Source organism: Psittacula echo, assembly GCF_963264785.1.
Source record: "Psittacula echo genome assembly, chromosome: 9".
NCBI lineage: Eukaryota > Metazoa > Chordata > Aves > Psittaciformes > Psittacidae > Psittacula > Psittacula echo.
The window spans coordinates 278,558-293,059 of record NC_137745.1 but is presented as its reverse complement, the minus strand read 5'-3'; the positions used below and the strand labels follow the sequence as shown (position 1 = coordinate 293,059).

The window sequence follows — 14,502 nt, the reverse complement described above, 5'->3', positions numbered from 1 at the left end:
GGGAGCTCTGCACAGGGGGAAGAAGAGTCTTAGAAGAAAAAGGAAAGACAAGAGGGGTATTTGTTTTAAGAGAGTCACAAGAAACAGAGAAGTTGAGGTTATGAGACTAGAAGAACTTAGGGCATGAATCTGCATGAAATCTGTCTTTGCAAAGACATTTGTTCACAGAATCATTTCATAAAGCCAAAATGGAGGGAGCTGTATGGAACCCAGTGCCTAAGCCCATGGAAATAACTGAAAACTGCAGATGCTCTTTGTTTCTCAAAATCTGTATTTGGGTTTGTAGGTTTATCTGTATTCCAAACGTGCAAAGAGTTTTATTTGAAAGTACTCTGCAAAACACAACATTAATCAAAAAAGATTAAGAGATATCACAACAGGGGCATTTATATGTGCTACATACTGTGAGAAAACTCAAACCTTAATGTGAAAAATAGATAAATGACAAACACTATCAAAACACTAAACAAAAATCTGACAAGTTAGATGAACAACATCAAACGATATACTATCTTATTTCCCTAGCTTGTCAGTAAAATAAAAAGTGGAAAGCAAAAAAAAACCCCACAGTAATCAGAACAAAGGCTCTGTTTATCCTACCTCAGTACAAAGAGCATAAGAAATGTCAGAACAGAAGAGACCACTTTCACCCATTGCAACCAATATTTTGTCTTCTAATACTTCACGATACTTCCAAGAAAATATACTGTGGCATTCTTCTTCATTGTACAATCTGTGTGATGGAGACATGAAGAAATTCTTCTGTGAGTCCAGATGGCTGTTTGTTTTAACCCTGAATCAGGGTTAAATTTCGCTGCTTGCGAAATTACGATTTTTATTTTAGTAAGTTGTATATGCAAGTTACTGTAATAGACCTGACTGTATCTCAAAGATACGTGCAGAAACATTTGTTTTAACTTGTTTAAAACTGTGCCGGTTGCTGGGGATTTATGGAATAAAAGGTATAATTTCACACTTCACTGCATTTTCTTTTGCAATTGGATGTTGATGTGCTTTTCAGTTGTTTAGATGTGTTTGTTTAGCCTTTACTCTTGGTTAAGACAAGTGCACTGAGGGATATGATGAGTAAGAGGCTGGAGTTGCCTTCCTCACTTTCCAAACGAGGTGCCTGAGAGAGCATGAAGCCCCCATGCAATGGAAAAGCGCCAACAGCTCAAGCATTATGGTCTTAGAGAGTGAAAACAATCTTTTGCCTGCTTGCTGCATCTCAGTAGTTCCTATTTTCCCAGTAGGTTTGTTGTACACAAGAGGATATTCATCAGTGATGCAGTTCAAACCCATCACAGCAGCACTTTGGTCCTGGAGGGAATGGCTGATGAAACTAAAGGAAACAGTAAAATTTGCAAAGGTACAAGTTACTCCAGAGATTTTCAGGCCAGACTGGCCAAACATGAGGGTAACACATGGTAAAGAAATTCCCTTATGACTGAGGCATTGCAAGATGCTGTTCTCCCATCAATGAATGGCACATGCAAAAGCTCATCACTGGGCTCTCCTTATAGCTAGTCTCCTGTGTTTGACTCTGGTGCCAAAGCTTATGGCTCTCTTGAATAAGCAAACACACATACAGTGTATAGCTGCACCAAGCAGGCTGCAAATTGCCTGCACTTGAAAACTACATGCCTTTAACATCCATTAACTTTCATGTAGGGGAGCACCACAACCAGTTCGTTTTTAGGAATGATTCTATGTGCCATCTGGCACCATTGGCTAATTGACTGAAAAACTTTATAAAGAAAGTTTTCCAGGCAGCTCCACAAGAAAAATCTGGTTTATATTTCCCTTTTTCTTCCCACCACTGACAGTCAGAATATCTATGTAACAGCATTGAGAGGTGGTGCAGCTGCTGAGGCAAACTGTCCCTGCTGGGTGAGAATCAAGGCTTTTGGGGTCTGTTAGGAGTTCCTCACCACAGCTCTGTCATCCTTGGGAGTGGAAAGTGCTAATCCTGATTAAAGACACATATTTATTTAGCTCATGGAATCCAAGCCCCTTATGCTGCATGCACTGTGGTGAGCTGCTGCTCTTCACACCTCAACAGTTCTCTCCCAAGTAACGCACCTTTTAAGACACTGTCAACCTGCTGGTGAATCACTGATGTTCCAGCACATTAATGATGTATGTTGGGGAGCAGCTGTTTGCGCTGATGCTGCTGTGCAGTGCACCAGGTTCAGCTCAAACCATTTAGCCAGGGCTCAGCAGCAACTTTGTTCTTTGAATGACTCTCCCAGATCTGGTTTAAACCCCTCTCAGCAGGAACACCTGATAATTCAAGAAAGACTCTGCTTTTGGACAGGGTTGAGTAAAGAAAGCCCACATCTAAGAAGTGGTTGGTGAGCTTCCAGTACGCCTTTGCTGTAAAGCTTGACCGTGAAGAGCCCATTCCTGGAAGAGCTGTCTGATAATGTGGTGCTGGAGGAGAATTACAGGAAAGGGCCACAATGTTCCTGGCTCTGCCTCTACAGAAGGATGACAGGTTTAGGTGACAGCAAGCAGCAACCTGGCCCTGCAAGAGCCCCATCCAGCCTGGCCTTGAACAATCCCAAGGATGGGGCATCTATAGATATTTTCTCCTGGCAGTAACTCTTGGGTCCCTGAGAAAATCCAGCACTGAGTTAAACTGAACTGAAGCTGCTGTTAAATAAAGGGAATGGCTTCCGCAAAACAGGCTCTGTGGCCACGGGTGAGCACTGTGCCTCTGTACTTACTCATTAAGGTGTTTGGTGCCTCGTTACAGATCATAAACAACTACTACTAATATTGTTTTCATTTTTTTTCCCCTACTAACTCCCTGAACTCATCCGCCTTTTCTGGCTGTAAGATTTCTCCCTTGTGCCCTGTATCACCTGGTTTAATACTACTTCATGGGCTTTGTCATCTCCTAGAAGACCTTAAACTTGAAAGGCATTGCAATGCACCAGAAAAACAGGGGGTTGAGCTCTATATGGCATGTGCACACAGGGAGGTCCCTCCAAGCTGACCCACACATGATGTGCTGATGTTGCACTTCACAGCAGCACCTTGATTTTAACTTTAAATATATACATATTTAACTATTAATAAAGGCTCACAACTGTTGTGTTGGGTTTTTCTTAGACAGCCTGCATCTATAATTATTTTCCTCACAAAGTAATTTTGGTTTCACAAGTAAATGCCAATCTCAGCACTTTCCACTTTTAATATACAATTCAATTTAGGACTAAACATCCTCTGCCTGCTAAGTAGGTATTTATCACAACCAAGCTTGCTTGACACTCCTCCTTGCCATGCAGGGTTTTTCCCCCCCTATATAATCATCATTGGTGGTGGTGGTGAAATGTTACACCACATGCCTGAGGGTGCCTGAGCACTTTAACAAGGTTTAACTACAATATTAGCAATGTGGGTGAAGCATCCAAGTAAACAAGCCATAAATCAGCCCATAAAATGAGCAAAATAACTCTCTTTCACCCACAGTGTCTACAGATTACACTGAACAAATGGTGTCTTGGGTGTCACTATATGCTGATGTGGGACACCTGGGAGGTTGCAGACATGGGTGCTATAAGACTGGTTATAGACACAAACGTCCCCAAGGTGTCACCTCCTGTCCCTCCAGTACTTGACCCTCCTGTTTGCAGGGACTGAGGCTTTTCCTGCACTCTTGTAGGGTGCCAGCAGGACTAAGGAGCTTCTGTCTGCTTCATTATGCCATTCATCAACTCACTGATGGGAGTCCACTCATTAACCACTTCTTTGGTTGGTTTTCCTACGGAAATAGTGATGGTCTGCAACAGAGAGATTGGTTTCCAAGAGGAACTTTGGGAATTTCCATGGTAGCAGGTGGCAGGCTGCCCACAGGAGTGAATTGGCATCAGATGCTCATATAGAACCACCGTGGTCAATAAACCATGAATTAAGAAGGATTTACATGATAGTCCATGAGAGCTGCTTAGAGTTGTTAGAATATGCTCAGTAATCCAGTTACAAAAATATGCCAATACATGTGCTTGATTAAAGACTGTAACTGCTTTAAAATACAGTTATGGGCTGTTGCAAAAAGGAGGAACAGTAACTTAACTATTCACAGGCATCGAATGTGATTGACTTTATCATGTGCTACAGTGATTCATACAGGACATAAAAAACAACTGTCAAAAGCATGGAAGAAAAATTCAAAGCCAAAAGCCCAGCCATTCTTTCTGATAACATCTGGCAACATGCTAATGCAGGGAAGAGAAATATCCATGCTGCAAATGGGAAAAGGGCCATTCAGCAAACTAAACTCTTCTTTGCAAAAAAAATTCCACAGAATAATAATTATCCACTAATTTTAAACTAAGCTGCAAATTAATAGCTGTTTCCTTAGCACCAAAATGTCTCACATTTACCCAGAGAAAACAAATCTATCACTAAATGCATTTGTATCTCTTATGCTTTTTATGTTAATGACTGGGTCAAAATAAAACCTTGTTGCAAATAAAAAAATGATGCCTTAGACGAATAAAAGGTTATAATTCAGTCGAGGTTTCCTAATAGCACCTCATACCCACTGCAATGGAAAGAGAGCCCTGAGACTGAATTAGTGCCTGAAGATTTTGTGCAAAGTCCTTTAAGGGGCCTTGCCAGTTCATATTTACGTGGTTTATAAGGTGTCACATAGTTGTACATTTTAATCTCATGGCACTGAGTTTACAGCTCAGAGCATTGCAGAGCTGGTGGCATCAGAGGACCAGCCAGGGTCCAGGACAGCTGAGCCCAAGGAAGGGCACAGTGCTTCGCAGGGGAGCAAGGCTGATGCAGAAGCTTCCCTGGGCCATCAGCCTTGTGGAGGTGAGCATGGCTTCCCTACCATGAGCAATGGCAACATTGCTGTAGCTCAGCACCTTGGTGCCTGGGGTCCATTGTTACAACTCCAGTTATAAATTTGGCTAAAAACATCTCTATCCCATTTACAGAATGCATCATTAACTTGTAACAGCAGCAAAGTGTTCCCATGATTACATTCAACATGATCCGTGTGCAAAGTAATATCAAAGCCCGCTGTTTCACTCGGAGGAAGGTATAAATACCTTCTGTCTGCGCAGCTTGCAAGTGGCTCTGGGGGGCAAGTCGCAGCAGGAGACAGAATGATGGATTGATGTGAGCTGACGTAATCCTCTCGGGTGTCTCGGCACCTGGCGTGTGTTGGATTTGCTCACGAGCTGGAAGGTAACAGAAGACATCAGAAAAAGATGAGTCCTTTGAGCACCTTACGGACTGATCAAACATTTCCTTCTATTGGCATGTGAGGATTTATAGATCATATTAAATCAGGTGTAACATACTGCAAGAGCTGAGGGCACTGTAGAGTAATGCATTAACAGCACAATAGCTGCCAGGCCCTCACCTCCAGCTCCACAGTTGCAGCAGACACTCACAGGCAGGATGAAGCTACTTCAGTGCAGAGATGGAGGATTCCCAGCGTTTTGCATGAGGTCGAGTGTAGAGTCCCAGTCTTGCTGTAAGTGTGTATGGAGCAGGAAAGGGTCTGCTGCTGTAAGAGCACCCTCCTACAAAACACATCCCTCTGAATAACATCTGTCATTGCTTCTCAGAACATGACAGCCTGGGCTCATGTCTGGGAGCCTCAGAACAAGGAAAATGGTTAGCTATCATCCCTTCAGTATCACCCAAGAAGACAGCTCTGGGGTTGATGACTTTGGGACCCTTGATGCATGGGGGGGACTATGTGGCTCTGCCGGGAACTATGGGGTGCAGGGTGAAGGCCAGGCTCCCCTACTGCCAAGGATTTATAGAGACAAGTAGGAGAATAGGGCTGAAAACTCTGATCTGGGATGGAGCAAATGCAAGGGTGGCACCTGGAAAAGTAGTGCTGTATTTCTGAGTGGGCAAGTGGCAGCCACTATTGCTGCTATGCCATGATCTCCATTTTTCTCAACAGCCATGATCTGCATTTTTCTCAACACAAGATAACACAAGGCACTTACCTCAGCACTGAGGGTGATTTTTATCACAGCAATCAGTCTGATCATGCCTTGGTCCCAGAAGACATGGGGATACATTTGGGTAAAGATGGTTGGGTCACAAAGGGGCTGCACCAGAAGGATCTCAGCTTACTAGAAAGGATGAGGAAACCCAAAAGCTGGATCATATTCTGGTATTCCTATGAGCATCAGGCAGGTGCCCAGGTATTAATGCTACTTTAGAACAGGCTGTTTCTGGAAAGCTACCTGCTTCTATAATTTTTCCTTGTGAAAACAGCAGATATTTTAATTTGGGTTTTAAAAGGATACATGGGAAATGCCATACGGGTATCTGCCAAACCCTCCATCTAGAATCCGTCTTACTGAGGATCACACGTTCAGCACAACAAACCTATGGACATAATAGGATTCCTCCTCAGAGGCTCCTGCCAGGCCCTGGTGAGAAAACAGTAGCTTAATGCAAAGAAAACTTTTGCATGGGATGTTTCCTGAGCTTTATGAATTCATTAGAAAATTACTCAGCACAATAATAAATGCATCCAGAGCTTTGATATTTTGCACATCAGGTGGTGAAATAGTAGCTGTGAATAGATTGCCTGTATGAAGACTTTTGCCTTGAGCGCTGCAGTAGCAGATGGGCTAATAAATATGCAGTGCTCTAAAACAGTGTTTGTAATTTCCATGACCTGAGGTTTTTTTGGTCTCCCACGCAGATAAAATGCACAATAATCCAATAATAAATTTCTTAATAGATAAAAACCCTGAGCAGTGTAATGTGAACATGGTTTGAAGTACACTGGCAATACTGCTGTAGTAACAGTTGTACTAGGAGCATTGCTGGCTTTCTTTACGAAGTGTTTTACTGTGGCTGTACCTGGTCAGCACAGAGGACTTCTGCCTAAGATCTTATCTCCATCTCCCGTCTCTCAGTTTAAAGCCATTCACGCTCATCCTGTCATTGCATCACAAGGCTGTTGATTCACCACTGATTTACCACAGGAGCCTTCATAATAAATTCTTACCATGTAGTTTGATGTCCACAGATAATTTTCGTTCTTGAGAAGCACTAAGGTTGCAAACAGAACTGCTGTTAGAGTGGGAAGATAACAGCAAAATTCTACTCAGGTCTTTGCATTGTGAGCTGGCTCCTGCCTGTGATCCCTTGGGAGCTCATGGCTGCCTCCGGGGTTTCATCCAGGGCATTTGCATTTGTGCTGGTTGTAACACCTGCAGTGGGATCCCAAAACATCATGGTTAAAACTAACAAGCAATTTGAACACTAAGAAACAAAGATGGCAAGTATTGTTATTACTTACATATTCCCATGGGTATTGCGAAGCCAAGCTTTCTGTTTATCAGGCTACTAAATTTTAAGTAGTTTTATTCAATGTGCCAAAAAAGGTAAGGATAAGAATGCCAAGCTACTATAGTAATCATGAGGAAAGTGGTGATTATCAGCAATACCACACAGAATAGACAGACTGGATTGTCTTTTCATTTCACATGGAGCCCATTGCTTAAAAAAATCCAAGCCCTTTTTCTAAAATAAATACCATAGAAAAATAACTTAAATATGAAATGCATTATACAAAATTCTTGTCAAGGCTTTTTCAGTCCATGCAACCTTCCTGTTTGACCGAAAGTTGAAAGGATGTCCCGCTAAACAGAATGCTTCATGGCTGAAGGCTATGTGAATAACAAAGCATGACTTCTCATGCTTCTCACCTAGTAACAGTAGCAGCAGAGGGGAGAAGTCAATACTGATGTCCTACCATAAGCTCCTTAAGACAGAACGTGTTGGGTTTTTTTTGGCATAATGAGGCTCAGAGACAACACTTGGGTACAAATGACAGTACTGCAAGAACAAAGATTGCAAAGTCCTAACCAGTCCTTGCTGGTGCTCACATGAACCAGGCTGCCTGTGACCAGCAGCTCGCTGCCTGCAGTTCACAGAGATCTAAAGGCTGAACCTGGTTATTTGGTCGGGCTTTGGAGAAAACCTCAGTAGATTGACCTAAGGCAAAAGGAATGAGAAATGTGGAGAATCATTCCAGTGACAGAAACACACTGCTCTGGGCTGTGGCTAAAGGTGTTTTAAACATTTATTCTTCTTCCTGAGCTATCTGAAAGTTGACCATGTTTTTTGGCAACAGAGATGTCTCACATCCATAAGGAACATAGAAAGGCCTGACACTAACTGGTTGTGATCTGCTGACTCCTGCAGCTCTACCAAGCTAACTTCAACTCTTCTATTTCCAATGCACATCCTAGCAACATTAATGAAGCCTTACTACAATTTACTACCTTTCAAAATTTCTGATCCCACTATCATAACTGATGCTGGGTCTGTAGAAATAAATCCCTGCAGTTTCATTAATCTGAACCTTTATGCCCAGACCCAGGTCTTTTCACCTGTGTTGGATTTAACCCCAGTAGTACAATATAATGCTAATAATAATGAAAAGGAAATAACAAAAAGAGTGATAAAGCTACAAAAAGTAACAAACACAATACTATTGCTCACCACCCAGCTCATCCTCAAGCAGTGATTGGTCCCTCCTGGCCAAATCCCCCCAGTTTCTGTACTGGAAATTATGTTCTGTGCTATGGAATATCCCTTTGGCTAGTTTGGGTGATGTGCCCTGTCTCTGCTCCCTCCCAGCTTCTTGTGCCCCTCCTCACTGGCAGAGCATGAGACACTGAGAAGTCCGTGGTCAGAATAAGTGCTACTGAGCAACAACTAAAATGTTGGTGTGTTACAAGCACTGTTCTCACACTAAAGCCAAAACACAGCACTGCACCAGCTACTAAGATGTAAATTAACTCTATCACAGCTGAAACCAGGAAAACCCATTGGAAAACGTGCTCTAGTGAGAACTGCACGATTCTCATGTGCTAAAGCACTGCATGACTGCTAGGAGCATATTTCCGTGCTCTTCAACACTTGCCATAAATGCTGGCTTTGACAAATTGGCTAAACAAAAAGCATGCTGTGTGCCAGCAGTGCTTTAGATCTAGGTTCATAGGATGATGATTAAGAAAAACATTGTGAGCAAAACTCGCAGTCCTTGTAGTGAAGCCTTTAGAGCCACTCAGCTCACAGGTGGTGTTTACAGCATTACTGCAATCAATCCCCATGGATGCTGCAGGCAAAGCTGCTAACCAGAATACAAAGGGCAAGGATCCCAAACTGCTGATTTTGAAAAGCATGACTTACATATAAAATACTGTATTAATGACTGCAGGACAAAGTGCAGCTGGAGTTGCCTGTGAGCCTGTCTTGAACAACAGACTCACCCTGAACGTAGTGTCACTATCCTGCTGGCTCCTTACTGCATTAGTGGTGGGGATAGTGCCAGGTTGGACAGGGCTTGGAGCAACCTGCTCTTGTGGAAGGTGTCCCTGCCTCTGGAAGTGGGTTGGAACGGGGTGAGCTTTAAGGTCCCTTCCAACACAAACTAGTCTAGGATCCTCTGATAAGCGGAGCCTCCAAGGACTCCCCCTCGTCCAAGCTTCAGATGTCCACTGGCACACTTCTGTATGTGACGTATTAGTGATTGCCTGCTGTGAAGCCAGGATCAGCAGAACTACCCAGGCAGGCAGTGGGACACAATCCATGGGACCTTTGCAGAATCCTCCCTCGTAAACAGCACACACCAGTTTGCAGCCAGTTTGTTGTTCTTTTTCCCAAAGTGAGCAGCTACCTCCATAGCATCAGTGACCCAGTCTGGATTCACTGTGGTGCTCTAGTACATCCAACCACTCCCGCGAGACATGCAGCTATGAAGGGAAAATTAACGACACATTTTAAGTAGTACTTACCACAGGTACAGGGAGCATGGTCCTGATCACTAAATGATGCTAACAAGAAAGTGGATAGATATGCACAAGCAAGTACAAGCCAGCATCTGATTTTTGAAGGTAAAAATTATGATTTCATTGAACTTTTAAACTGATTATGGCATTAGCAAGAACAGGTATAAATCCTTCTGGGAGATACAGGCTAAAGCAGGGCAAGTAAATTATCTGAGCATAGTATCCGTCTTCTGTGGATTTCAGTGCTACTTGAATCAATTTGTGATGATAGGTTTGTACCTGCCACAGAAACCAAATACACAATCTGATCTTCTGCCAAGTCACTATTAACAACTGCATTTCCAATTCATTCTAGGAAATTCATTAACCAGGATCCATAATTACATATAATTTACAGACATATCATTCTAAATCACCTGCCAGGGAGCTTACTAAGCTCACTTTACGACATTCAAATACCTTATTCTTAAAAATTCACTGAAAACATCTAGCTTGCAAGTTATCACAGTGGAATACCATTGCGAATAATCAAGTAGATACTGATAACAAGGATTGCCAGAAATGCTTATAGATCATTTTTGCAATGTGAGACAGGGAAGTACAAAATGAAATATACTCTTTTGTACATAAGTAAATTTAGTTTTGCTTTGTAGCTAAGCAACGTTGACCTTGATGGTGAGTAATAATAGCAAGAAGGAAACATTTTAGATAAATGTTTCACAATGACCAGTTAGAACTGGACTAGTGGTGGCAGCTTGACAACAGGACTTTCCAAACCTAAAGTTCAGCCAAAGAATGAAGTGATGAAGATGATGAAGAAACAACTGTCAGGGGTCCTAAACACCACTACCAAGTTGTTGTGTGTATGCAAAAATAGGTGTAAACCTATGTAAAGTAGTTCTGGGAAATGTTATGAATATGTATGTCCTTTACTGGAAATATAATGAATATGTATATTAAGCAACAATATAATTACAGCCTGATTGATGCTGAGACAAGGCACGTTAGGAGAAGATATCCCCCGTGTCTCCCAGCACTGCAATAAAGAATACCTGCTTGCCAACTTAATTTTTGTTGTTGAGTTCTTGGCAAGTTTTTCTAATCACATGTGATTTTTGACATTCCCTTCAACTGTCTCCAGAAAACTGCTATGTATTGGTGGATTCCAAATCCATTCCACTAACTCAGTTCTGTTAAAACACAACTCCATGGACTTCCTGTTTCATGGGCAACCCCCGCCCAACACCTTCTCTTTAACACCAGGCAGCTGATTTTTTAATGATTTATTTACCCTTTGAGTAAGTGTTCTGTTGCTTGGAGGGGGGACACTAGTGGCAAGCAGCCCTGCACAGTGTTGCAGAATCTCCCTTGCTCTGGGGCTGGAAATGTCAGGCACTGCTTGAAGCCAAACAACAGCAATGACAAGGCAGAAACATCAGCATCAGGTTAACTGGATTTTAGAGCAAAGTTTGACATGCCTCTATGCACAGTATTTTATTAACTTCATAGAATAATTTCACTTTCAAAGGATGTGGTCTTTCTCCATGGTCAACAGGGATATCTTATAGAATTATAGAATCATTTAGGTTGGTAAAGACCTATAAGATCATCAAGTCCAACTGTTAACTTGGCACTGCCAAGTCCACCACTAAAAACCATATCCCTCAGTGCTGCATCTACATGTCTTTTAAATTTCCCCAGTGGTGGCGATACTACCATTTCCCCAGGCAGCCTGTTCCAATGCTTGATAATCCTTTTTGTGAATTATTTTTTCCTAATATGCAAACTAAATCTCCTTATGTGCCATAGAAACTAGCTGCACAGTGATGCAGGCAATTGGAATTTCTACATTGGGTCTTTAGGATCCTTATTGAAAACTGCACTGAAACCCAATACAAACGGGTTAAATAAATCACAGTATTTTATTGGAAAGTGTAACAGAAGAACTAATGCAAACATGTAAGAGCTGCACTCTGAGCACAGCTTCCAATATGAATTGCATACGCACCTTGCCTTACATGAAACAAGGTTCCAGTTTTTGAGTGTTGAACCAATCATTCTTCCTGCTCTTCAATCCTGTGTTAAATTACATCAGTAAAGTAGACAGTAGCTGGTTCTTCCAGAGCCTGCCATATTTACCCTGGTTTTGGCCTCCATTTAGAATTGTCTATGCAGTTTAAAATGAACCACACTGTACACACTGCAGCTTTGACATCATCCTATTACTGTAACATGCAACAGTAAAGAACTCCTTGAAGATGAGGAAAATACTGCTTTCTTTGATGACTAAAGGGTCAGCTTATGAAATTGAGGTCTTTGAACACTATATCTTACAGTACAAGGAATAAGATAGCAGAGAACCAATTAAAAATACACAGTAAGCAAGCAATGAAAACATTTTGAGTAAACCATAATTTACAGATAAACACCATAAACCTACTTGATTCAACTTTGTTTGATATAGAACCTCTGAATACTGGAAATAAATTGGACTAACAAATGTCACAGTCACAAGAAACTTTCATGTCATGTGATTCTCCACTGCATTACTTCATAGAAAACTATAAAAATAAGACACTGTTTACAAAATATATTAATCTGGTTTTAAAACTATTGGTTAACTCAAGTTTTAAGTTTCATGATAACTTATACAGCTCAGTCGCACTGTACAAAGAGTTGAAAGATAAACCTACTCTAAATACAAAATTATATTGTCTCACAATCCGACTATGCCAATTCATAGTATTTCCCAGAATTCAGATAAAAGTAACAGTTCAGACATTGATCATATAGAATAGTCTAAATTTCCTTGTCTTCTTCAGCATTGAGGTCATTGAGGTCACCTGGGTCAAGTGGAAGAAGAAAGAATAAATCACTCTTATTCGCGTAGACAGTAACATGGAAATACCATTCTGTCAGATGTGACAGAATTCTTCTTTGAAGTGTATAACCTTTTGACTCCTGAATTGTTACCTTCAAGATAGCAGCAACTCACATTTTTATTGTCTTTCTGAAGACTTGTATTCAGCTGAGATGAAATAATGTCAGTCAGAGATTGCTTAACAGCTGGACTTTCCAAATGGAGCAGCTGCCCAGAAGTACTTTTACTGATGGTGGATCAAAGGATTCCTAAATGCTATTTTTCTCAATGACCTTCTTAAACAATAATGGTTTAGCATGAACAAAGATAGTCAGTGTGTACTTAAGGCGTGTAAGAATTAAAGAACGTGAATGTCTGGTATTCAATATGTCACCTAAATGTCTAGTATAGGTAAATCTGTACAAAAGAGCTTTCAATATTGGAGAGGAAATAAGATTATTCTAGACAATTAAAAAGTCTAAATCTAGGCTTTTTAGAGTTACGTAAAATGCAAGAATGTTTTCAGGTAACTAAAATATACTGATAAAGCCATACAGACATCTACTACAGATGCTTTCTATACTGTAGTTCCTTTTCTAAACCTGTCTTTTAAATAAGCTAATTCTAAATTGTATGACCTACAGCTTTTTGATAGGAAATAATTCACAGTTGAACACAATCTGTATCTTGAATTTCATCATAAATGTCCATCTCATTCTTAGATTGCTAATACAAACTGAATGTGCTTTGTATGCCCTAACACTCCGGAAGAAGTCCTAGTCTGTTATGCTAACAGCAGCAGTTTCACAATGCTCAGAATCTATTTACAGCCAGGATCATGCCACAATATGTAGGTTACATTATCTAGAGGCCAGAAAGTAGGCTGGTGCATTAATGCGGACAGAAGAAGTGTGCGCCTTAGCCTTTTGGAATACATGTCATTTTTGTTTCCTCAGTGGCATTAACAAACACTATCAGAAAGAAACTGTCTTTTACTGTTACCAAAGGTAAAAAGGTAAAGCTAAGTTGTTGCCCTCCCTGGTGTGAGTACTCCATCAGTCCTGGTGAGCTAAATGAGGTTAACCGAGATATTTTGTTCGGATAGCTCTTGGGAAAAATTATGCAGTGCAGAAAGAAGGCGTAGAACTGAATGCCTTTTTCTACACTTCGGATCATAGCACACCAGCAAAAGGTATTCAGTGCCTCATTCCCTCACATAGCCTTACATTTTCACTTGAAAAATATGTTATTTCCAATGAATTTTTCCATTTATTACTTTGCTTTTCCCTGTCTATGCTTCTCTTCAAAGTTTTCTTCTCTAAGCTTAAATCTCCTTCCCTCTTTACCTGGGAACTGCTCTCTCAATATACTCCCTGGTTTGATATAAAAATAGTTTTCTGCACACTCATTGAGGTATACCTCTTTCCCTTTATACCTCAAATTCACACTGGATCAGAATTAGATGCATCCAGGACCAGCTGGATTTATACCTTTATAGCAGTAATTCCCTGCGTGTATTTTTGTGTGAACGAGAACTTAGTTTTCTACATATATATTGTTTTTAAAGTTATGCTTCTATCTTTTAGTACCTCACAACATCCTCAAACACATTTTAAAGCAATTCTAGATGTTGCAACAGATTTCCAATGGCAGTATGGAGTATTCAGTTTTGAAGAGATTAAAAACACATACGAAAACTTTACTTCAGTTTTACTTCCTAAAAAGATGTACTAATTAAATTAAATTACATTTTTCTACATGACTCAGCTAATGTGTAATGGCTGTGTTAGAAGGCATCCTTCTACTTCAGGTGGTGCATTGTGTACAACTTGACCGTAT

General features: G+C 40.9%; 1 pseudogene across 1 annotated transcript in view; it reads right to left on the bottom strand.

The window, feature by feature from the left end:
* Window positions 1–12,530: 12,530 nt before the first annotated feature.
* LOC308225067 (protein CFAP20DC-like) overlaps window positions 12,531–14,502 on the bottom strand; it is a 65,064-nt pseudogene continuing 63,092 nt past the window's right edge. Inside the window, exon 16 of the transcript in view lies at window positions 12,531–12,646. The product of the transcript in view is annotated as a protein CFAP20DC-like (transcript). The remainder of the gene's footprint in view (window positions 12,647–14,502) is intronic.